We start from the raw sequence: 26,668 nt of genomic DNA, 5'->3' as shown, positions 1-26,668 counted from the left end.
ACTCTTATGTAAACACAACCACAGGCAGGCTGAGTAACAAAGAAATACTGCCTGTTTGAAAACAAGATTGTGGCATATCACACAGAGGAACTGTGGAACTCAGGGAACTTCAATACTGTCCTCCCTACCTGACAGAAAACAGGTGTGCAAAACAGAACAGTAGAGGAAGCGAATGAACTTCACTACTGCACATTTTTATTTTTTACTTAAGAAACTAATTTTTTTTTTCTCACTGGATTTTATCTTTTTAATTATATTTTTATTTTTAATTAATATTATTCCTACTACTATTTTACCTTTTTTAAAAGGTTCATATTATTTTGCCTTTATTTTATTTTGAGATTAGTGTTCTACATTGTATTTTCATTTTTCCTTTAGCATCATTTTACTCTATCTCAACTTTACCTTTACACCAACATTAACTTCCCCAATTTTCCACTTTTGTTGTCCTATTTCTCTTATCCTATTCCTGATTTAGATTGGACCTATTCCTTCTTTTTAGCTCCTGTTAAAAATTCATCCTATTTATATATGGAATTTCCGATCCCTTGCTATAAGTCCATAACACTTCTCTCTTCTCTTTCTGCACTATACAAATACTTTTCTCTCCCCCACTTTGTGTGTGTGTGTGTGTGTGTGTGTGTGTGTGTGTGTGTGGGTGTGTGGTTTTTAAAATTTTTTTTTTATTTTGTTTTGTTTTGCCCTTCTTTCTCTCAATTATTGTTGTTAGTTTGATTATTGATTAGATTGGTTTTTTGTTTGTTTTTTTTGTGTGATTCTCTCTCTTTTTTTGCTTCTGTTTTTCCTCTCCTTGCTTGTTATTAGTTGTTGTCTGTAGTTTGCATTCATATCTGGGTGTCAGTTGTTCACATTTTTTTTTCTTAGTTGTTCTATTAGGAGTTTTCTGCCCATATAAATAGTTTCTTCCCCTTCTTTTTATTCTCTTTCTTTTCTCTCTTACTTTTCTTTCCTTTTCTCAAAATCATTTTGCACTCTTTTTTTATCCCCTAATTCTCTTTTCTCTGGTGGTCACCCTTATTTGGGGTTATTAGTATCATGAATACATTTGTGTTCAGTGCCTTGTGTGTAGTGCCTTATTGTGTTGCATTTTGTGCCTTTTACATCAACACAGGAGAGAGAGAGAGCTACATAACCAGACACCTGGAAAGGAGAGATCATGGGGAAACAAAGAAACAGCTATCATACAAAAGAAAAAGAGGCATCAACAGAGAAGGAAGTAAACGAAATGGAGGCAAGAAATATGTCAGAGAAAGAATTCAGAGAAATGGTCATAAGGTCGCTGAAAAGGTTAGAAGACAAATTCAATATGAGTAAGAACCAATAGGAAATGATAAGAACCAAGAAGAAATGAAAAATGACATTGCTGCCATAAAGAACTCAATATAAAGTCTCAACAGTAGACCAGAAGAAGCAGAGGACCACATCAGTGAGCTAGAAGACAAGGAAGAAATAAATACCCAAGCAGAGCAGAATCTAGGGGGGGAAAAAAGCTTAAAAAACAAGAGGAGAGCCTAAGGGAACTTTGGGACAATACCAAACAAAACAACATTCATATAGTAAGGGTGCCAGAAGGAGAGGAAACTGAGCAAGGAATAGAAAACCTGTTTGAAGGAATGACAGAAAACTTCCCTGATATGGGGAAGAAAAAACTCACACAAGTCCAAGAAGCTCACAGAGTCCCAAACAAATTGAACCCCAAAAGACCAATGCCAAGGCACATTATAATTTAAATTGGCAAATACCAACGACAAAGTAAGAATCATAAAAGCAACCAGAGAGAGACAGAAAGTTACCTACAAAGGATCCCCCATCACCTAGAGACTGATTTCTCAACAGAAACACATCAGGCCAGAAGGGAATGCAATGAAATATACAAAATCATGTAAAGGAAGGGACTGAATCCAAGAATACTGTACCTAGCAAGGCTATCAATCAAAATTGATGGTGAAATCAGGAGCTTCACAGACAAAAAGGGACTAAGGGAGTATATGAGTTTATTACCACCAAACCAATAATGCAAGAGATGATAAAGGGTCCACTGTAAATAGAAGAAATAAAAAATGAAGAAGGAAAAGAGGAGTAAAGATTAAAAATGGTGACAAACAAGTACCTATCAATAACAACTTTAAATGTAAATGGATTAAATGCCCCAAATGAAAAGACATAGGATAAATGAGTGGATAAGAAAACATGACCCATTTATCTGCGGTCTACAAGAAAACCAACTCAGAAAAAAAGATGCACACAAACTGAGGGTAAAAGAATGGGCAAAGTTTTTTCAGGTGAATGGAAATTAAAAAAAAGCCAGGGTAGCAATACTAATAGCTGACAAATTAGATCTCAAGGTGAAGGACATAAAAAGAGATGAGAAAGGCCACTTCGTAATACTAAACGGAGGAATCCAACAAGAAGCAATAACTCTGGTAAACATATACACACCTAATACAGGAGCACCAAAATACATAATAAATCTTCTGGAGAAAATCAAGAGAGAGATTAACAGCAATATAATCATAGTAGGGGACTTTAATAGCCACTATCTACATTGGACAAATCCTCTAAACAAAAAATCAGCAAGAAACATCAATCCTAAATGATTCACTAGATCAGATGGAATTAATTGACATCTTCAGAACATTTCACCACAAGGCCACAGAATATACATTCCTCTCAAGTGCACATGGGTCATTCTCAAAGATAGACTATACATTGGGTCACAGGCAAAGTCTCTTTAATTCAAGAAGATAGAAATCATATCAAGCATTTTCTCAGATCATAATGGCATAAAACTGGAAATCAACTACAATAAAAACAATCCAAAAAAATCAAACACATGGAGACTAAATAGCATACTATGAGACAATGACTGGGTTATCAGAGAGATTAAAGAAGAAATAAAAACATCATGCCAACAAATGACAATGAAAACACAACAACCCAAAATCTATGGGACACAGTGAAAGCAATCTTGAGAGGGAAGTTCATAGCTCTACAGGCCTACCTTAAAAAACAAGAATGGTAATAAATTATCTAACGATACCACTCAACAACTTAAAAAGAGAGCAACAAGAAAAGCCCAGCATAAGTAGAAGGAAGGGAATAATAAAGATCAGAGCAGAGATAAATGACATAAAGGAAAAAATACACAGAAAAAGATCAACAAAACCAAGAGCTGCTTCTCTGAAAGTATAAACAAGATAGATGAACCTCTAACCAGGATCACCAAGAATCAAAGAGAGAGGATCCAAATAAACAAAATCAGAAATGAAAAATGAAAGAGGTGAAGTAACAACCGATCCCACAGAAATACAAATGATTATGAAAAAATACTATGAGCAACTCTATTCCAATTAAATGGACAACCTAAATGAAATAGACATATTCTTAGAAATATACAAGCTCCCAAACTTAATCAAGAAGAATCAAAAAACCTGAATAGGCCAATAACTACTGAAGAAATTGAAACAGCGATCAAAAATCTTCCAGCAAACAAATGCCGTGGTCCAGATGGCTTTACAGGGGAGAATTAACAAACATTCAAGGCATAACTAAATCCTATCCTCCTCAGACTATTCCAAAAAACTCAAGAGGAAAGAACACTTCCAAGCTCCTTCTATGAAGCCAGCATCACCCTAATACCAAAACCAGATAAAGACAACACAATGAAAGAGAATTGCAGGCCAATATCCCTCATGAATTCAGATGCTAAAATCCTCAATAAAATTCTAGCAAATTGGATCCAGCAGTACATTAGAAATATCAAACACCATGATCAAGTAGGATTTATCCCAGGGATGCAAGGATGGTAAATATCTACAAATCAATAAACGTGATATCACATAAACAAATTGAGAGATAAAAATTGCATAGTCATATCAATTGATGCAAAAATAGCATTTGACAAAATCCAACACCCTTTCTTGATTAAAAACTCTCAGCAAGGTGGAAATAGAAGGATCATACCTCAACTTGATAAAAGCCATATATGACAAACCCACAGCCAACATCATACTCAATGGGCAAAAATTAAAACCATTTCCCCTAAGAACAGGAACAAGACAGGGATGCCCATTCTCACTACTCCTCTTTGACATAGTGCTGGAAGTACTTACTAGCCATAGCAATCAGACAAGAAGACATAAAAGGCATTCAAATTTGAAAAACTCTCCTTATTTGAAGATGACATGATTTTTTACATAAAAAAAAACCTAGACTCCATAAAAAATTATGAGTCAATAAATGAATTCAGCAAAGTAGCAGGATACAAAATTAATGCCAAGAAATATATGGCATTTCTATACACAAATAGTGAACTTACAGAAAGAAAGACTAAAAAAGAAAACCCATTTACAATCACACCAAAAAAATTAAGATGCCTAGGAATAAACTTAACTAAGAAGGTAAAAGACCTATACACGGAAAACTACAGGAGACTGAAAAAAAGAGATAGAGGAAGACATAAACAGATGGAAGCACATGATGTGTTCAATATTGGTAAAATCAACATCATTAAAATGTCTATACTACCCAATGCAATCTATAGATTCAATGCACTCCCCTTTAAAATACCAATGGCATATTTCACAAACCTAGGATGAACTCTCCAAAAATTCATCTGGAATTAAAAAAAAAAAAAAGACCCTGAATAGCTGCAGCAATCTTGAGAAAGAACAAATTAGGAAGGATCTCAATACCAGATTTCAAGCTGTATTACAAAACCACTGTTCTCAATACTGCCTGGTACTGGCACAAGAACAGACATATAGGCCAATGGAACAGAATAAAGAACCCAGAAATCGACCCAAACCACTATGCTTGATTAATATTTGACAAAGGAAGCATGAACATACAATGGAATCAAGACAGTCTCTTCAATAAATGGCTTTGGGAAAATTGGGCAGATACATGCAAAAAAATAAAACTAGACCACCAACTTACACCATACACAAAAATAAACTCAAAATGGGTAAAGGACTTAAACATAAGATGGGAAACCATAAAAAAAAAATATTAGAGGAATCCACAGGCAGCAAAATCTCAGACATATGCTGAAGCAATTTCTTCACCTATACCATTCCTTGGGGCAATAGAAACTAAAGAGAAAATAAACAAATGGGACTGCATCAAAATAAAAAGCTTCTGCACAGCAAAAGAAACCATTAACAAAGCAACCAAAAAAGCCCACTGCATGGGAGAATATATTTGTAAATGTTATCACTGATAAAGTTTAATCTCCAACATCTACAGGGAACTCATACAACATAACAAAAGGAAAATAAATGATCCAATTTAAAAAAATGGACAACGTATCTAAATTGATAGTTTTGGAAAGAAGTCAGAAGGAAGGGCAAAAGACATATGAAAACATGCTCAACGTCACTAATTATCTGAGATGAAAATCAAAGCGACAATGTGGTACCATCTCACACCTGTCAGAATGGCTATCATCAACAAATCAACAAACCACAAATGTTGGTGAGGATGTGGAGCTAAAGGAACTCTTTTGTACTGCTGGTGGGAAGGCAGACTGGTGCAGCCACTGTGGAGGACACTATGGAGTTGCCTCAAAAAAATAAAAATAGAACTCCCATTTGACCCAGTGGTCCCACTTCCATGAATATACCCCAAGAAACTAATAACACCAATCAGAAAGGATATATGCATCCCTATGTTCATAGCAGCACAATTTACATTAGCTAAGATTGAAAACAGCCTAAATGCCCATCAGAAGAAGACTGGATTAGAAAACTATGGTACATATACACAATGGAATGCTACACTGCTATAAAAAAGGAATTCTTACCATTTGCAGCACCATGGATGGAACTGGAGAGCATTATGCTGAGTGAAATAAGCCAGGCAATGAAAGAAAAATACCACATAATCTCACTCATTTATGGAAAATAAAGAACATTATATCCTGATGAATAAAAAGATAGATACAGACACAGGGGAGCATGGAACACTGTCAAATTATAGTGGGAAGGCTGGGTAGTGTTGGGGAGGTGGAGAAATAAATCAACTGAAGGACTTGTATGCATGCATATAAGCACAACCAATCATTGGGGGAGGGGGAGAGGGCATGTGCCAGGGAGAAGAAGAGGCTGGAGTAAGGTCAATGGGGGGGGGGGGGGAATTAGGTATATGTACTACTATTTGTTATACTTTAAACAAAAAATAATAATTTTTTTAAATTTAAAAAATAAAAGCAAAAAACAACAACAACTGAATCTTGGGTAGAAATATATGTCTTAAAATTAGGCATGCATATTTTCACTTAATCCCATATTTTCCACCAATCTACCTGCTCCACTTGGATCTTTGAATCTGGGATGTTCCCATTCAAATACTCCATATAAGAAACATCTTATCTTCTGAGGAACAGAGTGGGCAACAAGACTTGGACTCTAGCAACTTATTATAAAGACTTTCAAGATACAGCCCAAGTTTTCAATCTCATGACTCATTCCTGCCTTCCCCAGATCAGGCGCCTCCAAGTTTTGAAACATTAGAAGTTATAGAGGATGAATTAGTTCATTTTTCTCAAATGTTGGTGTAAGGGGATATAATGAAGTTGTAACTTCCTTTTCTCTAACTAAAAAATTAGTTTCAAACTTACATCTGTCAATGTTTCCACTCCTGTTCTCTTTGACCTTTGGAAATGTTTTTTTTTTCCATTTCATTACTTTAATTTTAATGGAGTTAGGGAAGGAGATGATATAAACACATGATCAATTTATGCAAGATTTAACTAAAACCTACTGTTTTATAAGCTTTAATTGACACTGTCTGCAACATAGGGGAGAGAGAGAGAGAGAGAGAGAGAGAGAGAGAGAGAGAGAGAGAGAGAGGGAGGGAGGGGGGAGGGAGGGAGAGAGAGAGAGAGAGAGAGAGAGAGAGAGAGAGAGGAAGAGAGAGAGAAAGAGAGAGAGAGAGAATGGAGACTAGTTAATAAACTAATAAACTACTTTCATAGACAAGGCATGAAAAAAAGAGCACAGACAGTGGCTATAGGCATAGCCAGGGAGAACTAGAACTTACAACTGAAGATCACGGTCAGATATCAAAGGGGAAAGGGGACATCAAGGACAAAATCTATATATGTAACTGAATGAAATGGTGTTGATATCAAGTGAGGTAGGGTTCAGAGAAGAAAGAAAAATATTGAAAGCAAGGAGAACAATGGTTTGACGTAGGCATATTGAAATAACCTAGGACATACAACATAGTAACTAATAGAAAACTGGATATATAGACATTTAGATTGGAACCACAATGAAAATATAGGGATATTTAGCCATTAAGTAATAGATGAAGTGATGAGATTTAGAAATATTACTCAGGATTTTATTTGCCATGTGAAAGGTGGAATTCCAAAAAACAATGTTGTACAAGAAACAGGAAGACAAGCTATCAATAGCAAAGAAAAAAGGGAGAGGATAGGTAGGAGGGAAAGTAAGAGAATTGTGATATGAAAGTTGAGAAGTGTGGTACAGAAGAGTAGTTGGAAGAAATTCAACTGTTTCAAACTCTGCTGAGATTAAAGAAGATAATGCTAATTGGGTTAATAGTTGATAAAGTAAATGATGACCTTTTTAAAAGAGTCAATATGGATGGGGAGAACCACACTTCAGTGGTTTGATAAATAAAACAAAAATAAATTATTTTAGGAATTAATGGGGAACTCAAATACACCAGGAAATGATTCTATGGCAAAAGTGGCTTCCAACCAAGGGGAAAAAGGATGATTAAAAATAATTGGGGAATAATTGGATAGCCATTTAGAAAAACAAATTGGTTGTACACTACTGCAGTTTACATGATGGTAACCTATATAAATTCCAGAATGATTAAATGTTTAAAGGTAAAAAATAAAACTGAAACAGTACCAAAGTAAACTCAAGTGAAGTTATTTATAATCATGTAGTGAGGAAGTAAGCAGCACCCATAATCTAGCAACCATAAAAAAACCTGTTAAGTCTGATTATATAAAAAACTATAACTCTGTACTTTAGAAATACCACAAAGTCAAATGGCATTTCATATGCCTGGAAAAAAAAATAGTCACCATATACATGACAGACAACAGAGGTCTAATGATTTAAAAATAGACACACAACTAATAAAAAAAACAATAAAACACTACTGTAAAGCTGAGCAGGCAATTCAAACAACAATTACACATAAAAGAAATGCAAATCACTAATTAAAAGAAAAACAATTATTTTAAATGAGGCATTGCTTTCACTTAAGAAATTCACATACACACACACACACACACACACACAGTCTGTTTATGTCCATTATTAGTGACAGGGAATTTAGATTTGAGGGTAATATTCACTTTCATTCTACACTCTTCTGTTGAATTTATTTCAAAATAAAAAATAAAAAAACAAGGAAGATCCAACAAAATTAGTAAGAAAGGAGTGGCCATGACATAGAGGACACCATGAAGATGTAGTAACCTAGATTGTAACTGGATTACTCCTTTCAAAAGAAGGAATTCTTACCTTTTGCAATAGCATGGATGGAACTGAAGAGCATTATACTAAGCAAAATAAGCCAGTCAGAGAAAGATATATATCACATGATCTCACTCATTTATGGAATATAATGAACAAAATAAAGTGATAAAAAAAAAAAGATAGAATAAGATCACAATTTTTGTGTGTGTGTGTGTTTTTCCCCCTACATTTTACCTTCAAAAGATAATAAGACATCTCTTAGGTCCTAGTTAGCATTGAAAACCCTACATGTCCCAAGAAAGTATTATAAACAATAGAAAGACAACAAAGGAAAAAAAGCTTACCAAAATTTTCAAATGAAATCTATATAGAAATTCATAGTAGATAAAGAAAAATTATTGTGCATTTTACTGGGAGAAAAAAATTAACTGGGTTCATCTATGAAAATTTCCAGTTTGGGATGATTTTAAGCAAGGTAAAAGTTGATGGTTTTTTTTTCCCCATTGCCATAGTCATAGGCCATAATTTAATTTGTCCTCAACGTTACAAAGGGGGAAAATCTGAAGTGGATTTACAGTACACTAATCATCTTAATAGAAAGTTGTTTACCCAAGCAAAATGAGGTCCATAAGCTATCTTAAAATAAAAATGCCTACATCTTCAATAAAATGGAACTATCAAAGTCCAAGTGACTCTTGAAAAATCCAGATGCCAGTAGAGTTTTTATTTCATCATATTTTTCCAGTGTTGTAAAAGCAAAGATTGAATCGTTGTTTTTGAAATATGGTAGCAATCATACTTGGGTAAAAACTATTGTTTGAATTTTAACCCTACTATTCTGACTTCGACCTTCACTTACTTGCTTTGTTCATCATGTGATGGGCTTAGGGAGGATGAGTTCAGGTTCTGGGCAAGGTTACAGGCAGAACTTTCTTTTTCATTAAAGAGCCAGACCTATGTACACTTGGTGGTTATCTTGATGCTGGCCTTGAAAACAATGCTGTTCTATCCAATTTTAAAAAATGCACCTGGCATGGTATTGATATTGTGGGCATATCTGGTCTCTGGCTTACAAGGTCAGACAGCTAAGTTTATCTTCATCATTCTTCAAACAGGCTAAAGCAAACTAGAAAGCAACATTTTATCTAGGAAGAACAGCAGAAAATTTCAAACAACAGTTTGTTGTAGAATGGGGGTTTTCCTTCTCAGAACCTTTAAAATAACCACCTGCCCCTAAAGCGGCGCAGTTGTTTGGAGTCGGCCTGGGTGTGGTACTCTTGCGGCTGCCCTCGCCAGTTCAATAAATTCTTGCCTGCTTTTTTTAATTAATCATCAGCTTCCGGTGGTCTTATTTTGAACCCAGGGTTCGACCCCACAACAGTTTTATCTTTTCACAAGAGGCCTTTAGCTGGAGGATTCTGGCTTTTGAATTAACCTATAGATGAAATCTGAACTCCATGCTCTAAACACCAGACACCATCTAAACAATAGCAAAAAAAGTATATCTTTCCCAGTGATAAATTCAGTATGGTATTTCTTTAAAAATAAAAAGTTTTAGTACTTTCCCAAAATAACTTAGGTGAGTATGAATAAAGATATTTAAAATCTTTGACTACATTGTTGACAAAATGTTTGTGAGCAAATTTTGAAGAATTCACATTGATGAGCTTTTGAAAAGTCTATATATTTCTATATAATATAGATTTCTAAAGTATATATAAATATAATATATATATAAATACTTGTTATTCTAAGAAAAATGTATTGAGTTCTGCCCATACTCAACTAATAAAGTCACCCTCTTTAATTAAGGTCTATTAATTAATGTACCATAATCATAAAAAATGTATTTATTTGCAATATGCTTCCTTAAAGATTTACCATATTCTTCAACATTAAATTAAAAAGAAATAATTAACTTTTAAAATATACAATACTGTTTAATATCGCATTCAGTCACAGTCACAAGAATCAATTAAATGAAAACAATAAACCTGTTCTGATCACATCTAGTGTAGTTTATTTACCAGAGTTTTACCTCTTTTTAGTAAGTGATTTTCAAATATGGCAAAACTGTTGACAATTCACTCATCAGAACTCCACAGAAAGCAACATTCCAGACAAAAGCCTTTCCAACATAATTAGCAAGTTAGATTATTCAACTTTTACTGTGTAAGTGCTGGAAAACAAATCAGTTTCACTAAAAAGAAATGTTGACAGGAAGCCAGGAAGGCTGGTCAACAACCTTAATTGCTCTAACCACTCACCCTTTAGTTAAGACATTGTTAGCTGAAGCAGCCTCCACCTTGTTTGTCCCAAGTAAGTTTCTGTTATTTCCTGCCTAAGGGCTACATGTAAATTTCTATTTATGTTGCCTAAAATGGTTTCCCCAAAGCCTTAATAAAAGGGGATGCCAGGGCCAGAGCAGGGGTAGTTCTCCCATTAGAGTTGGACTACCGCCTGCCCCCCCCCCCCCCATATAGCCAAATTGAATTTCTTCCAAGTCTCAAGTCTTTTCATTTGTGTGCGGCCCTTCCCCAGAACCCAAACTCTGAATTGTAACTCTTTCCACGCAGGACGTGAAAGAGATTCCTACAGTAAGAGATTCAAGAGAGAACAGCATTGCAGACCTGGATAAGATAGTTTATTTGGGTCTATCACAGATAACTTTAGCAAATTGAACAAAAAGAAAAAAGATAAAAAGGGAAATGCAGGTAGATCTATCCTTTATATAATCTTTCATAGCCACCTTATGGGTTATAGTCAGGCCCATAGTTTAATAAATCAAAAAAGTTAAATTACAAATTATGATTTTACTTATTATTTGAACTAGACCCAAGACATTTTCTTTGTACACAGGCCTTCTAATTAGATCATAGTACCTTATTTCATAAATTAACCTTACCACCACAATGAATGCATGAACTTCGATTTACAAATCTGTATTCTTTAAAACAGAAAGAGAACATAAAAACACTTGCACATCAATAGGAATTCAGAATGCTTATGCATTTTTACAATTTCCCCCTATTATTTTTAAACTGCAGATCCAGAACTGATATGAATTGAGTGAGATCTCAGACTCAAAATTTTAAGGGGATGCCAAAACTCATTAAACAAGATAAATGTTAAGGTAATGCCATTTCTAAAAAAGCAATCCACAAATAATATTATATTTATTGATGAAAAATTGGATGCTTGCTCCCTAAGATCTGGAACAAGAAAAAGGTGCTGCTCTCCTCATTTTTATTCCACAGCAGGCTGGAAGTAGTAGCCAGCACAATTAGTTAAGAAAAAGAAATAAAAGGCATCCAAATTAGAAAGGAGGCAATAAAACTCTTTCTAGTCACAGGTGATATGAGTTGCATATAGAAAATCCTAAAGAATTGAGTAAAAACACTATTAAAATTAATAACTGGGTTTATCAGTTACAAGGTATAAGATCAATATACAAAACCCAATTATATACACTTTCAATAACAATATGAAAATGGAATTAAGAAAATAATTCCAGTCATGGCTGGGTGGCTCAGTTGGTTAGAGCATCATCCCATACACCAAAAGGTTTTGGGTTTGATTGCAGGTCAGGGCACATTCCTAGGTTTCAGGTTCAATCCCCAGTCAGAGCACATACAGAAAGCGCTCTCTCTCTCTCTCTCTCTCTCTCTCTCTCTCTCTCTCTCTCTCTCTCTCTTCCTCCCTTTCTCTCTCTCTCCAAATCAAGAAAATCATATTCTCGGGTAAGGATTTTAAAAAATGAAAGAAAGAAAGAAAGAAAAAGAAAGAAAGAAAGAAAGAAAGAAAGAAAGAAAGAAAGAAAGAAAGAAAGAAAGAAAGAAAGAAAGAAAGAAAGAAAGGAAGGAAGAAAAGGAAGGAAGGAAGGAAGGAAGGAAGGAAGGAAGGAAGGAAGGAAGGAAGGAAGGAAGGAAGAAAGAAGCTCTGTTAATAATAGTATAAAATACTTTGGAATACAGTTAACAAAAGAAATGCAAAACGTATACTCTCAAATGGCAAAACACTGCTAACAAAATCCAAAAAGGTCTAAATAGGTGTTTGTTTTTAAATACCATGTTCACTGATTGACTTGAAATGCTTCTCAAAGTGATAAGCAAAGTTTACATAATCCCTATCAGAATCTCAACTGACTTCTTTGTAGAAACTACCTAGCTGATTCTAAAATTCAAATGAAATTGCAAGAGATCCAGAATAGCCAAAACAATATTGAAGAAAAAAAAAAAAAACTAAAGTGGAAAGACTCATACTTCCTAATTTCAAAACTTACTACCAGGCAATGGTAATCAAAACAGTGTGGCACTGGCACAAGAACAGACAGACAGATCAATGGAATAGAATTAAGGATTCAGAAAAATAAAGCCATATTTCTATGGTCAGCTGAATTAAGAGAAGGGTACTAAGATCATGTAATAGAGAAAATACTGTCTCTTTAACAAGTGGTACTGGCACAACTGGATGCCACATTCAAAAACGAATTAATTTTGACACTTCACACTATATACAAAAACTAACTAAAATGAGTTAAAAACCTAAATGTTAAAGCTAAACTATAAAATTCTTAAGAGATGATATATAGGTAAATCGGTATGTCCTTGGATGTGGCAAAGGAGACTTAAATATGACACCAAAAGTATAGACAACCAAAGAAAACAGATAATTTAGACTTCATTAAAACTAAAAACTTTTGTACCAAAGAATATTACCAAGATAAGTGAAAAATCAATGCACAGAATTGAAGAGAATATTTGCAAATAATATATTTGCAAGGGATTAATATTCAGAACTCCATTTCAACAACAAAAATGTCAATTAAAGAATGAACAAAAACTTGAACAGTCATTTCTATAAAGAAGATATAAAAATGACCAATAAGCACATGAAAAGATGCTCAATATCATTGGTCATTAGGAAAATGTAAATCAAATCCACATTGAGATTTGGTATATCCATACAGTAGAATACCATTTAACCATAAAAGGGAATGAAGTAGAGACATATGCTAAAACATGGATGACCATTAAAAACATTATATTAACTGAAAGAAGCCAGTAAGCCCTGGCCTGTGGTTAGAGCACCTGTGTACCAATGGGGTCTCAGGTTCAATTCCCTGGTTGCAGGATTAATCACCAGGCCTTGGCCAGGGCACATGCAGGAGGCAACCAATCAATATCTCTCTCTCACATTGATGTTTCTCTCTCTCTCTCCCCCTCCCTCCTTCCCTTCCACTCTCTCTAAAAAACAATGGAAAAAAATATCCTTGGGTGAGGAATAATAAAAAAAGAAACCAGTAAAAAATAGTAACATATTATATAACTCAATTGATAAGAAATGTCCAAAAGAGGGAAATCTATGGGCAAAGAAAGTAGAGTAGTGGTTGCCTAAAACTGTAGGAGACAAGAGGTAAGGGGTGGACAATAGTAGATTAATAATAACAGAATAAATAAATAAATAAATAAATAATATAAGAATAAACTCTGTGTTTCATGTACTCACAACTGTAAACCCACTTTTGCCCCATCCTGAATATCTAAAGGGTAGATATTTTTCTCAAGACAAAAATACACCAAAATGGACTATTGTCATAGTTGCATATATCTATGAATGTATTAAAATTATAGAATTGCACATTTTAAATCGATTAATTCTATGACATGTGAATTAAATCTCAATAGACCTGTGTTATAAAAATGTACATTCTTGCAGAAAACCTATGATGAACAAAATATCAATATTTTAAATAAAGACAGCATCAGCATTACTGATTTCTCCTACTGCCTCAGGCTCCAGTATGGCTCAGCATGGCACTGCAGCTGTCTCACCCATATGCAGTGACAGCTTTGTAAATTTTAAGCATTTAAATGGACCCCCAACTTTCAGAAGTTATCGCAAGACACTCAACTTTGTTTTCTTAGAATCAACTTTCTTTTCACACATTTGATTGGCAAAAATATTAAAAGAATGTAATCACAGTAGCTAGTACAAAAAAGTTTGATACTAAAACTGCTGACTAGTGACAACAGGGTAGTGTGTGCAAAACTGGAGGGACAACTAGAGAAGAAAACCCTAGTAGGAGCCGAAACTGGTTTGGCTCAGTGATAGAGCGTCGGTCTGCGGACTGAAGGGTCCCGGGTTCGATTCCGGTCAAGGGCATGTACCTTGGTTGCGGGCACATCCCCGGTGGGGGGTATGTAGGAGGCAGCTGGTCGATATTTCTCTCTCATTGATGTTTCTAGCTCTCTATCTCTCTCCCTTCCTCTCTGTAAAAAAAAAAAAAAAAATCAATAAAATATATTTTTAAAAAAAAAACCCTAGTAAGAGAAGTCAGTGTGTCATGCCATCAATTAATATGACTTAAAGGCATTTGGCTTGTTAATTGGGGCTTCCAATGTTCATGGTTTAGAGTAGAATTGCCAGGCAAAATATAGGACATCCAGTTAAATTCAATTTCAGATAAAGTATGAATATGTTTTTAGTATAAGGTTGTCCCCAGTGTTGCATGGGCTCTCCCTTAAACAAACAAACAAAGAAAAAAAAGTTGTTTATCTGGAATTTGTGTTTGACTAGGTATCTTGCATTTTCATTTGCTAAATCTGACAACCCTAGTTTGAGGAACCAAATGCTAGTAGGGCAAACCACAGGGATAGAAAATGGCAAGTGAGGATTACTGAGGATTTGGGAGTCTGCCCTATAAACTTCAGCTTCATAAATTTCTTACTAAGAGTAAAGAAAGGAAGATGATTTGAAAACAAAAGAATTCACTTTGCTAAATATTTTTTTGTACTTAGCATTTCTGACCATTACTCCATCTACCTTCAATAGATTAGAAAACCAAGTGTTTATGATCATTTACATACTTACTTACAGAAACACATAAAATATTGTTCTAATATTTCCCATTAAATATTTCTCCCTTATTTCCAAAATTTCACATTACTAACAATAAAAGAGAGGTTGAAGGTGTTGGATTGGGTTACTATTTTAAAAAGGGGGAGGGGGATCACTTGAAAGTATCCAGAACACCAAGGGTTACACTTAGAACTTTGTTTTCTTCAAAGTTTAGGACTCATACTTGAAAGGCTTCTTTTCTCTATACTACAGGAAGATGTCAAGCAGTCCAGGTGATAAATCTATAGCCCCCAAACAGAGGCCCAACCTCTGATCTCCAGCCTGGACAAGAGTTAAGAGACACTTGCATTTAATCCTCTATCTGTTTTATCAATGACCAAAAAACAAACAAACAAAACATTTTGCTTTAAAAAGCTTTTACCAAAGTGATTAGAAATTTAAAGAGAGAAAAAGGCACAAAATGGAATAAAAATGTGTGTGTGTGTTTTAATGTTCTCAGTGTGTATGAGAAGGGGAAAATACAGCAAGAGGCTATGTAAATATGCTGTCTTTAATAATTTCATGTCAGTCTTAGATTTCTCCTATGTTAAATCTAAGTAATCTCCATGGCTTCTCACTGAAGCAAAGAATTTCATCTATAGCCAATAATACATGGAGGAATTGAATAAAAACCTTGAACAAAACATCTGCTATCATAAAAACCTACATCACCATGAAAAGGTCAATGATGTAGGCATTAACTCACTACTCAGTATTTCACATTTCTATTACCATACTGCATAGGCTGTCCTTAATTTCACTAAAGTTAGAATTCCCATACAGATATAACTGAAGATCTTATTATATACACTAGGATATTCATTGCATCACTATTTGCAAAAGCAGACACAGTCCAAATATCCATCAATGAGGGAGTGGTCGAATAAACTACAGTACATATATAATACAAAAAGGATTACTAAGCAGCTGTAAAACATAGGAATATCTCCATTTACTACTATAGCGTTATCTCCAGCATATATTCTTAAGCAAGAAGAAAGAAGAATGAAATGGAGAAGGAGGCCCTAACCGGTTTGACTCAGTGGATAGAGTGTCAGTCTGGGGACTCAAGTGTCCCAAGTTCGATTCTGGTCAAGGGCATGTACCTTGGTTGCGGGCACATCCCCTGTAGGGGGTATGTAGGAGGCAGCTGATCGATGTTTCTCCCTCATCGATGTTTCTAACTCTATTCCTCTCCCTTCCTCTCTGTAAAAAAAAAAAATCAATAAAATATACTTTAAAAAAAAAGAAATGGAGGAGAAGCAGGAGGGGAGAGATGGGGGGAAGAAGGAAGGATAAATCCTCATAATGTGTACTAGCTTTTTAAAATGTATTTTTATTTCAGAGAGGAAGGGAGAGGGAGAGAAAGATAGAAACATCAATGATGAGAGAGAATCATTGGTGGGCTGCCTCCTGCATGGCCCCCACTGGGGATTGAGTCCACAACCTGAGCATGTGCCCTGACCAGGAATCAAACTGTGACCTCTTGGTTCATAGGTCAATGTTCAAGCACTGAGCTAGACCCACTGGGCAAGTGTGCTATCTTTTATGTAAGAAGAGGGAAGGGATGGTTACCTATCAATATATTGTGAAAGAAAGGTGGTAGTTAGACTTCTTTTAATATGACTTCTTTTGCTGATTTGACTTTTAAAATGTATAAATATTATATCTAATTCAAAACCAAAATTAATTTAAAATCAATATTAAAAGTAAAATTAAATAAATGGCCCAAACTGTGTATCATGTTGTTGATATGACTACACAGAAAAGAAATTTCAAATTTCAAATGACTATAAAACAAAATTTATACCTTAAGGACACCAGCCTGGACAAGAATTAATAGGCTTGCCCAAAAGCACAAATATGTATATACTAGAGGACCAGTGCATGAGGGACCAGTGATTCTCAGCCCAGCCAGCACCCTCTCCAATCTGGGGCACCTCTAGGGATGTCCGACTGCCCTCTCACAATTCAGGACAGCTAGCTCCCAACTGCTCACCTGCCTGCCTTCCTGATTGCACCTAACCACTTCTGCCTACCAGCTTGATCACCCCCTAACCACTCCTCTGCCAGCCTGATTGAGGCCCAACTGCTCCCCTGCCAGCCTGATCACCCCCAACTGCCTTTCCTTGCAGGCCTAGTCCCTCCCAACTGCCCTCCCCTGCTGGCCATCTTGTGGTGGTCATCTTGTGTCCACATGGGGAAAGCCATCTTTGACCACATGGGGGCAGCCATCTTGTGTGTTGGAGTGATGGTCAATCTGCATATTACTCTTTTATTAGATAGGATAGAGGCCTGGTACATGGGTGGAGGTCAGCTGGTTTGCCCTGAAGGGTGTCCCGGATCAAGGTGGGAGTTCCCTTAGGGAGTGGAGTGGCCTGGGCAAGGGGCCTGTAGTAGTTTGCAGGCTGACCATGCCCCCTGACGACCCAAGTGCAGACCCTGGTATCTGGGATTTATTTACCTTCTATAATTAAAACTTTGTAGCCTTGAGCGGAGGCCTGAGCCAGCCAGGGTGTGCAAGAAGCTTGGCTTTCTCCATTGCTGGGGAAACCCAAGCCTTCTCTTCACTCCATGGCCGCAGCCATGTTGGTTGGGTTAATTTGCATACTCACTCCTGATTGACTGGTGCACATGACTTGTGGGTGTAGCAGAGGTACAGTCAATTTGTTTATTACTCTTTTATTAGATAGGATGTGCACACATGCACACACAAACACACAAAAATTACAAACTGTTTCCAGTAATCATGTTGTTGATGGTAGTGTTGGTCTTATTTTGAAGTTATTGTTTATGTGTAGTGAGATAACAATAATAATTATGTAAAAGTGTCACTGAATCTTAGGATTGTTGAAAGGGGATACAATCATAATATCAATGAGTTTAAGTAAAAATTGTTTAGCTTTGAATTTGAATTGTCATTATCAATAAGAACTCATAATATAGTTTATTTTAAAGGAAAATTATAGCAGTGTACCTGGAATAGGCTTAAAAACAATGACCAATCTAGTAGCAGTAATATTCTTAGCAACTATATTGTCATATATAAACATCCTTCTCCCCACCCCTCCCCCAAAAAAGGAACAAGGACTCCATTTTTTTATTGATTTCAGAGAGGAAGGAAGAGGGAGAGAGCTATAGAAACATCAATGATGAGAGAGAATCACTGATCAGCCACCTCCTGCAGGCCCCACAACAGGGATCAAGACTAACAACCCGGGCATGTGCACTGACTTGTGAATCGAATCATGATCTCGTTGGTTCATAGGTCAACGCTCAGCCACTGAAACACACTAGCCAGGTAAGGACTCCATTTTTAAATGGCTGATTATGGGGTCCAAAGCAAAAAATGTACAAGAAGAGCCTGGAATATTTTATCATACTGAAAACCAAGGAAGACATAATAGACTATTAGGACCATGTGAAAAAGACTCTGAAGCTAACATAAGTAAGTTTCCATTGGCCAAATATGGAATTATTTCAACATCAATAAGGGTAATAACTGAAAGAATTAAAGCATGTATGGTTAAATTCATGAGTTCATAATGATACTAAAATTTATCAATGATTATTTTTGGAAGGTACTAAAGAGTTAGCTCATTTTTTGTAAGTTAAATTCTATTTTGTCTGATATAACTATTTGTACCTTGGCTTTTTTAAAATTTTAATTTAAATTAGATATCTTCTTCCATCCCTTCACTTTCTTTCTTTCTTTTTTTCCACTTCCATAGGCTCTACCTTTATTTATTTGTTTATTTATCTTTTTCTTCCTTTTTAAAAAATGTATCTATTGTCTAAAGTTTTACAAATGTCTCCCTTTTCCCTGCTTGACTCCCAACCCCTTTGCCATTCCCACCCAGGGCAAGCCCCCAACGCCCCAGTGTCTGTGTCCATTTGTTATGCCAAAATGCATGCATACAAGTCCTTTAGTGCTCTCCACCCCCCCCCCCCGCCATTTGTCTCTGGATCTATTCTTGTTCATTAAATTATGTTGATCATTATATCCCACAATTCAGTGAGATCATGTGATATTTTATCTTTCTCCAACTGGCTTATTTCGCTTAGCATAATACTCTCCAGTTCCATCCATGCTGCTGAAATGGTAAGAATTCCTTATTTTTTATAACAGCATAGTATTCCATTGTTTTTTAATCCTCTCATCTGCTGATGGACACTTAGGTTGCTTCCAAATCTTAGCTATTGTAAATTGTGCTGCTATGAACATAGGGATACATATATCCTCTCTGATTGGTGATTCTGGTTTCTTGGTATATATTCTTAGAAGTGGGATTACTGGGTCAAATGGGAGTCCCACTTTTAATTTTTTGAGGCAACTCCATACTGTCTTCCACAGTGGCTGCACCAGACTGCATACCCATCAGCAGTGGACAAGGGTTCCTTTTTCTCCACATCCTGACAGCACTTGTCATTTGTTGATTTGTTGATAATAAGCATTCTGACAGGTGTGAGATGGTATCTCATTATTGTTTTGATTTGCATCTCTTGGATGATTAGTGACTTTGGTCAGATACATGAAAAAAAAAAATGAAACTAGATCACCAACTTACACCATACACAAAAACAAAATCAAATTGGCTAAAGGACTTAAATGTAAGACGGGAAAGCATGAAAATGATACAAGGCTCCATAGGCAACAAAATAGCAGACATATGTCTTAGCAATATCTTTACAGTCACAACTCCTAGTGGAATGGAAACTCAGGAGAAAATAAATGGGACTACATCAAAATAAAAACTTCTGTACAGCAAAAGAAACCATCAACAAAAATACAAAAAAGCCCAATGCATGGAAGAACATATTTGCCAATGATATTTCAGATATGGTTTTAATTTCCAAAATTTAAAGAGAACTCATACAACTTAACAAAAGATAGGTAAAAGATCTAATCAAAAAATTGGCAATGGACCTAAATAGACAGTATTCAAAAGAGGACATACAGAAGGCTGACAGATATATGAAAACATCCCTTCACTTTCATTTTGCGTTTGTCTTTAGATCAGAGATGAGTCTCCTGTAAGCAGCATCTGTATTATTGTTGTTTTTAAAAATCAATTCAGCCACCCAATATTTTTTATTGGAATATTTAGTTCATTTATATTTAAATTATTGATATCTATGTACTTATTGATATTTTTTAAATATATTTTATTGATTTTCTACAGAGAGGAAGAGAGAGGGATAGAGAGTTAGCAACATCGATGAGAGACAATTATCGATCAGCTGCCTCTTGCACATCCCCTACTGGGGATGTGCCCACAAACCAAGTTACATGCCCTTGACCGGAATTGAACCTGGGACCTTTCTGTCTGAAGGCCGACGCTCTATCCACTGAGCCAAACCGGTTTTGGCACTTATTGGTATTTCATTAATAGTTTTCTGGTTTGTTTGGGTTGTTTTGCAGTTTGTTTTTTTTCTGGTTTGTTTGGGTTGTTTTGTTCTTTTCTTGTTTTCTTGCTCTCCTCCTTGATTATTGATGGTCTTTAACATTATGGTTGTACTCTTTTCTCTTTATTTGTTATGCATCTATTCTAGCTTTTTAATTTGTGGTTACCATGAGATTCCCATATAATAACCTATGTATATATCAATCTATTTTAAATTGATGGCTCCTGAAGTTCAAACACATTCTAAAAGTCCCACGTTTTTCCTCACAATGCCCACTTTGTTTTTTACATCATATTTTACTACTTTTGTATATATATGTGTACCCCATAATTACTTATTGTAGATAAAATAATTTTACTAGTTTTGTTTTTTAACCTTTATCTAATTTTATAAGTGGTTGATCCACTACTTTAACAATATGTCTCTCTTACCTGTGAGATTTTTTTCTTTCATATATTTTATTCCCAGTTTTCAACTTTTATTTTCCACTTTAAACAGTTATTTTAACATTTCTTCTAATGTCATTTTAGAAATGGAGTTCTTTAGTTTTTGCTTATCTCAGAAACACTTTATCTCTCCTTCAATTCTGAGATTGCATTGCTGAGTGTATCCTTCATTGCAGATTTTTCCCTTTCACCACTTTAAACATATCATGCCTTCTGGCCTGCAAAGTTTCTGCTGAAAAATCAGCTTATTGTGTTATGGGGATTTCCTTGTATGTAAATAGATGTATTTCTTTTATTGCTGTTAAGATTCTTTCTTTGCCTTTAACTTTCTGCACTTTGATTATGATGTGTCTTAGTGTGGATCTCTTTGGGACTATCTGTGCTTCCTGGATTTGGATGCCTGTTTCTTTTGCCAGGTTAGAGAAATTTTCAGACATTATTTTTTCAAATAGTTTTCCTGTCTTCCTCTCTCTCTCTCTCTCTCTCTCTCTCTCTCTCTCTCTCTCTCTCTCTCTCTCTCTCTCCCCCCCCCCCCCGCTCCTTCTGGTACCCCTATGATGTGGATGTTAGTACACTTTATGTTGACCCAGAGGTTCCTTAAACTATCTTTTTTTAAAAAAATTCTTTTTAATTCAGTGATCTGATTGGGTGATTTCCACAACTCTATCTTTCAAATGGCTGATACATTATTCTCCATCATCTAATCTACAGCTTATTATCTCTGATGTATTTTTCACTTCAGCTATTCCATTCTTCAGTTCTGATTGGTTCTTTTTTATATGTTTTATCTCCCTGTTAAAGTTCTCACTGAATTAATCCATTCTTTTCCTGAGTTCTGTGATCATATTTATGACCACTACAATGATTTCTTTACCTAAAAAACTGCTTAACTCCATTTCATTTACTTTGTTTTCTGGGATTTTGTTCTATTCTTTTGTTGTAGACTATATCCCCTCTCTCTCCTCATTTTGCCTATCTCACTGTGTTTCTTCGTATGATATAGATAAGCTATGTCTCTCAGTCTTGAAATGATGACAGTGTGCAGAAGGTGTCCTGTGGGGGACAGTGGCACAATCCCCACTGGTAGCCAGAGCCAAGTGTTCCAGGGGGGAGTCCCCTATGTGGGTTTTTTGCACCCTTCTGCAATAGTTGGGCCACTAATGTTGTGAATCCACTACTGGGTGGGGCTGGCCTACAGCCCAGATGTCTGAAAGACCTGACTTCAACTGTTCCTAGATTGTTAGTTTGAAGGGGCTGACCTTCCAGAGTTGGAACTTCTGTGAAGGGGCATCAGTGTTGGCTGAGCCTGCCCCCTCCAGGTGTGTCAAGGATGGAGCCACATGAAAGGACTATGATATGGGCTGGGGCTGCCTTCCAGGAGCACTGAGATTAGAGCTGCTTGATGGTGGGCTCTGATCTGTGTGGGCAGGTTGGGCTGGGGAAGACCAAGGCCCGATGAACAGTGTTAGTAAGTTTTATGGATTGAGTCAGGATTGGTGCCCACATGCAACATACCACCTAGGTGGAAGGAAAGTAAAAGAAAAAAAGAGAAAATAAAAAAAGAAAAGAAAGGAAAGGAAAGAAAAGGAAAAGGAAAAGAAGGAAACAAAAATTTAAAATGGAGCTCACCAGTGCTTACATCCCTTTGAAAGTTCCTACTAAGCCCTGCACATCTAGGACTCATCCTAAAGTTAATCAGTGTATCTCCTTCATGTATGTCCCAGGCACTTAGCAAACTGTTGCCTCTACGCTGGGATTCAGATCAAGTGAGTTTGTGTGTAAGCCCTATAAGAGCGGAGTGTCAAGTTTCCTATAGACCTTTGGATTTCCCAGACATAAGGCCCACTGGTGTTCAAAGCCAGGTACTATATGGTCTCTTCTTCCTAGTGCAGGTACCCCCAGGCTAGAAAGTCTCATGTGGGACTTAGACCTTTGGCTCCTTCGATTATACCACCAGTGTTGGAGTATCCTTCCCGCTTTTGAGTTGCTGCACCAAGAGTTAAGGTACTAACCAGATTACACTTTTTCTCTCATACCCATATCGATGTGGCTTTGTATTTACATCTTTAATTTTAGAAAATCTGTTTGGTTAGTCTTGAGGTTCTTTTTAGAATTCATTGTTTTATATGCAGTTATAGTTTTACTGTGTCTGAGGGAAGAGATGAACTCAAGAACTTCCAACTACATATATTGAGCCCTTCTATACAGCACCATTTATCTCAGTAAGGCATACAGAATTTTACTTTCTAATAATATCCAATTACAAAGAGTCCCTAAAACTACTGGAAAATAACCTGAATATTAAGCCAAACAATCCTTTTTAACACATAAAATAAAAATTTACAACATTTGACAACATAATATTGAGAGTGAACCATTTTGTGAGAACTTTATCTATTCACTGCCACCCAAAAAAAAGTAAAGTGACCTAAGAGACAAACAGATGTCACAAAGCTCAAGAACACATTCACATTAGTAGCTGACACATCCCTTAGTCCATCGAGTACAATTCTATTTTTTTTCATTTTTTTAAAATTTTATTGATTTTGTACAGAAAGAAAGGGAGAGAGATAGAGAGTTAGAAACATTGATGAGAGAGAGTCATCAATCAGCTGCCTCTTGCACACCCCCTACTGGGGATGTGCCTGCAACCAAGGTACATGCCCTTGACCAGAATCTAACCCAGGACCCTTCAATCCCCAAGCCGATGCTCTATCCATTGAGCCAAACCAGTCCCAGCAATCGAGTACAATTCTTAAGAAGCTTGGAAAACTGGTTTTAAACCTGCCACAAATCAGGAAGCAAGAGGGAGCTATGGGAAGGCATTCTGACAATGGTAACACATGATTCCTGATAGGAATAGAAAGAGGAAATTCATCAAAATCATTTAAGGAAGGAAGAAGAGCACAACAATCTGGGATCATATATTATAGAAGCAAATAATTCTATAAGATTCAAAAGATCCTGAGGGCATTTCTAGTACTATATTAATAGCTGTCAGATGGCCACGAGTCAACAATAAAAGTATTTAATCAAACTATTTAAAATGAAAAATACATTGGTGTTTATGGGGTAAACTACTCTTTAAAAATAAAAATTCTAGAATGATTCATTTCCCAAGGAATCATAGATATCTAAGGTTTAACTACTGTGAGCAATATCTTCACTTTTCTTCACCTTATTTTCACTAAATATACAGTAAATTCCCTAGAGATGTATCAACCATCTTAACCTTACTATTAAAATAAGTCTTATAATGTATAAGTAGTGGGGGTTTTGAATAACATATACTGAGAAATTTGGGGTCCTACAGCAAGAAAAAAATCACCGTCATCACTATACAATTACACTAATTCATGGAGAAAATACATTTCAGATACAGATTATTGTCTGTAACTTCGTGACTAGCAGTAGATACAATATAAATAGGGGGCATGCAGGAGGCAGCCAATCAATGTTTCACTCTCACATGGATGTTTCTCTCTCTCCCACTCCCTTCTTATCCCTATAAAAATCAATAAATATTTTAAATGTTAATGATATGTAATTAGAGATATGTATTCTACAAAGAACTATGAACTATGTGGCATTAGAGACACAAGATTATTTAAAGGGACAATTACCAACTTCAAAGAACTCAATCTCAGGGGATAACAGACCATTAAAATAGAGCATACCATACTATAAATAAATGGATGCTTGTTATAGTGCTGTAGAACACAGAGAAAGAAGACTTAACCCAGCGAGTTCCCATAAGAAAGGTCTTAAAAGAAGTTAGATAAGCAAACCAAGGTTACAATAATATCGCCTGAGACACAATTAGGGTTAAGGCCTGTGCATAATGTATAACTGAATGTGATGTGTTTTGTGTTTGTAAACGGAAAAGCATTATATGCACATTATTGACTATAACAGTGTTGAAAAGCCCAACTCTTTCCCATATACTACTCAGGAAGTCTGAAATTCCCACAATAAAAGCACATCTCCCAAGTATACCATTACATTCTTTTACAAAATGCAAAACATACCTAAAAATAGAAACAGATACAAATGGAACTAATATTTATAGAAGTCTTCCCTGTGCCAGGCATCTTACATCAGTTATTTTACCTTAATCCTTACAACAACTAACCCAGTAAGGAAGGTATTATGATCCTCATTTTACAGGTAAAGAAATAGAGGCATCACAAGGTTAATCAGTGCCCAAGGTTACAACTACTAAGTAGATGATTCAGAACCCTGACCTTAAAAACCTAAACTGTAATCACTAAATTACACTGCTAACCTAGTATACCAACAAGGGGTACCAGTTGGTCACTCTATTCATTTGCTGGGGTTGCATAAGCAACTATGACAGACTGGATAGCTTAAGTTAACATACATTTATTGTCTCACAGATATGGAGGCTGGGAGTCTGAGATCAAGGTTTCAGGAAGGTTGGTTTCTTCTGATGTCTCTCTCCTTGGTTTGCCAATGGACATTTTCTTCCTGTGTCTTCAGATGGTCTTTCCTCTGTCTCCTAATCTCTTTGCATAAGTACATCAGTCATATTGGATTAAGGCCAACCTTAAAATACCCTATCTCCAAATACGGTCAAATTCTGAGTTACCAACATTAATGACTTCAACATCTTAATTTAGGGGGGACACAATTGAATCCATAACACTCACACTGTTAAATAGATACTCCTTCTAAGGGAATGTGGGGAAAGACCTTGGATGCTTTTAAGTAATAATAAACTATATGAAGGTTGTTTTGAGAAATGTAGGTATTTTACCTAATGAAAGAGAAACATGCAAATTAACTATCACTCCACTATGCCTACAGCCAGTCAGAATGAGTATGCAAAGTAAACCAACAAATATGGAGGTTAATTTGCACGTGCAGGTGCGGAATAGCAGGGAGGGGCAAGACACCTGCTATGAGGGGAAGAGGGGTGGAGAAGGGAGCTACAGGAATGGTGCTCCAGACACAACTGAGGACTTGGCCAGGGAGTGGGGACTTGCTGGCTCCTGGACAGCTGGGAGTGAAGCCAGGGGAAGGAAGGCCTACTCTTGAACAAATATCATGCAATGGGCCTCTAGCCCTATATAATAAAAGCCCAGCAACCCTTACAGCAAAATGACCAGAATGAACGGTCACTATGACACGCACTGACCACCTGGGGGTCAGTGAGTTCCTACAGCAGGAGTGCCACTTAGCCAAAAACCAGGCTGGCAAGCACAATGTTGGTGGCTGGAGCCTTTCCCGCCTCCATAGCAACACTAAGAAGTGGCTAGCCAAGCAGCAAGGAGCGAGCAGGTGGGCAGTTAGGAGCGAGCAGGTGGGCAGTTAGGAGTGAGCAGGTGGGCAGTTAGGAGCAAGGGGTCCCAGATTGTGAGTGAGCAGGCCAGGCTGAGGGACCAACCCCCTGCACAAATTTTGTGC

The 26,668-nt window shown here is 36.2% G+C and overlaps 1 protein-coding gene across 3 annotated transcripts in view; it reads right to left on the bottom strand.

The window, feature by feature from the left end:
* The window catches only part of KLHL13 (kelch like family member 13), a 208,001-nt gene that overhangs the window by 137,371 nt on the left and 43,962 nt on the right, over positions 1-26,668 (bottom strand). The gene's annotated exons all lie outside the window — the stretch shown is intronic.

This window comes from Pipistrellus hanaki (assembly GCF_964339955.1).
Source record: "Pipistrellus hanaki genome assembly, chromosome: X".
Classification (NCBI taxonomy): Eukaryota; Metazoa; Chordata; class Mammalia; order Chiroptera; family Vespertilionidae; genus Pipistrellus; species Pipistrellus hanaki.
Note: the sequence above shows the minus strand (reverse complement) of the source record. Positions and strands in the feature narration are given on the sequence as shown.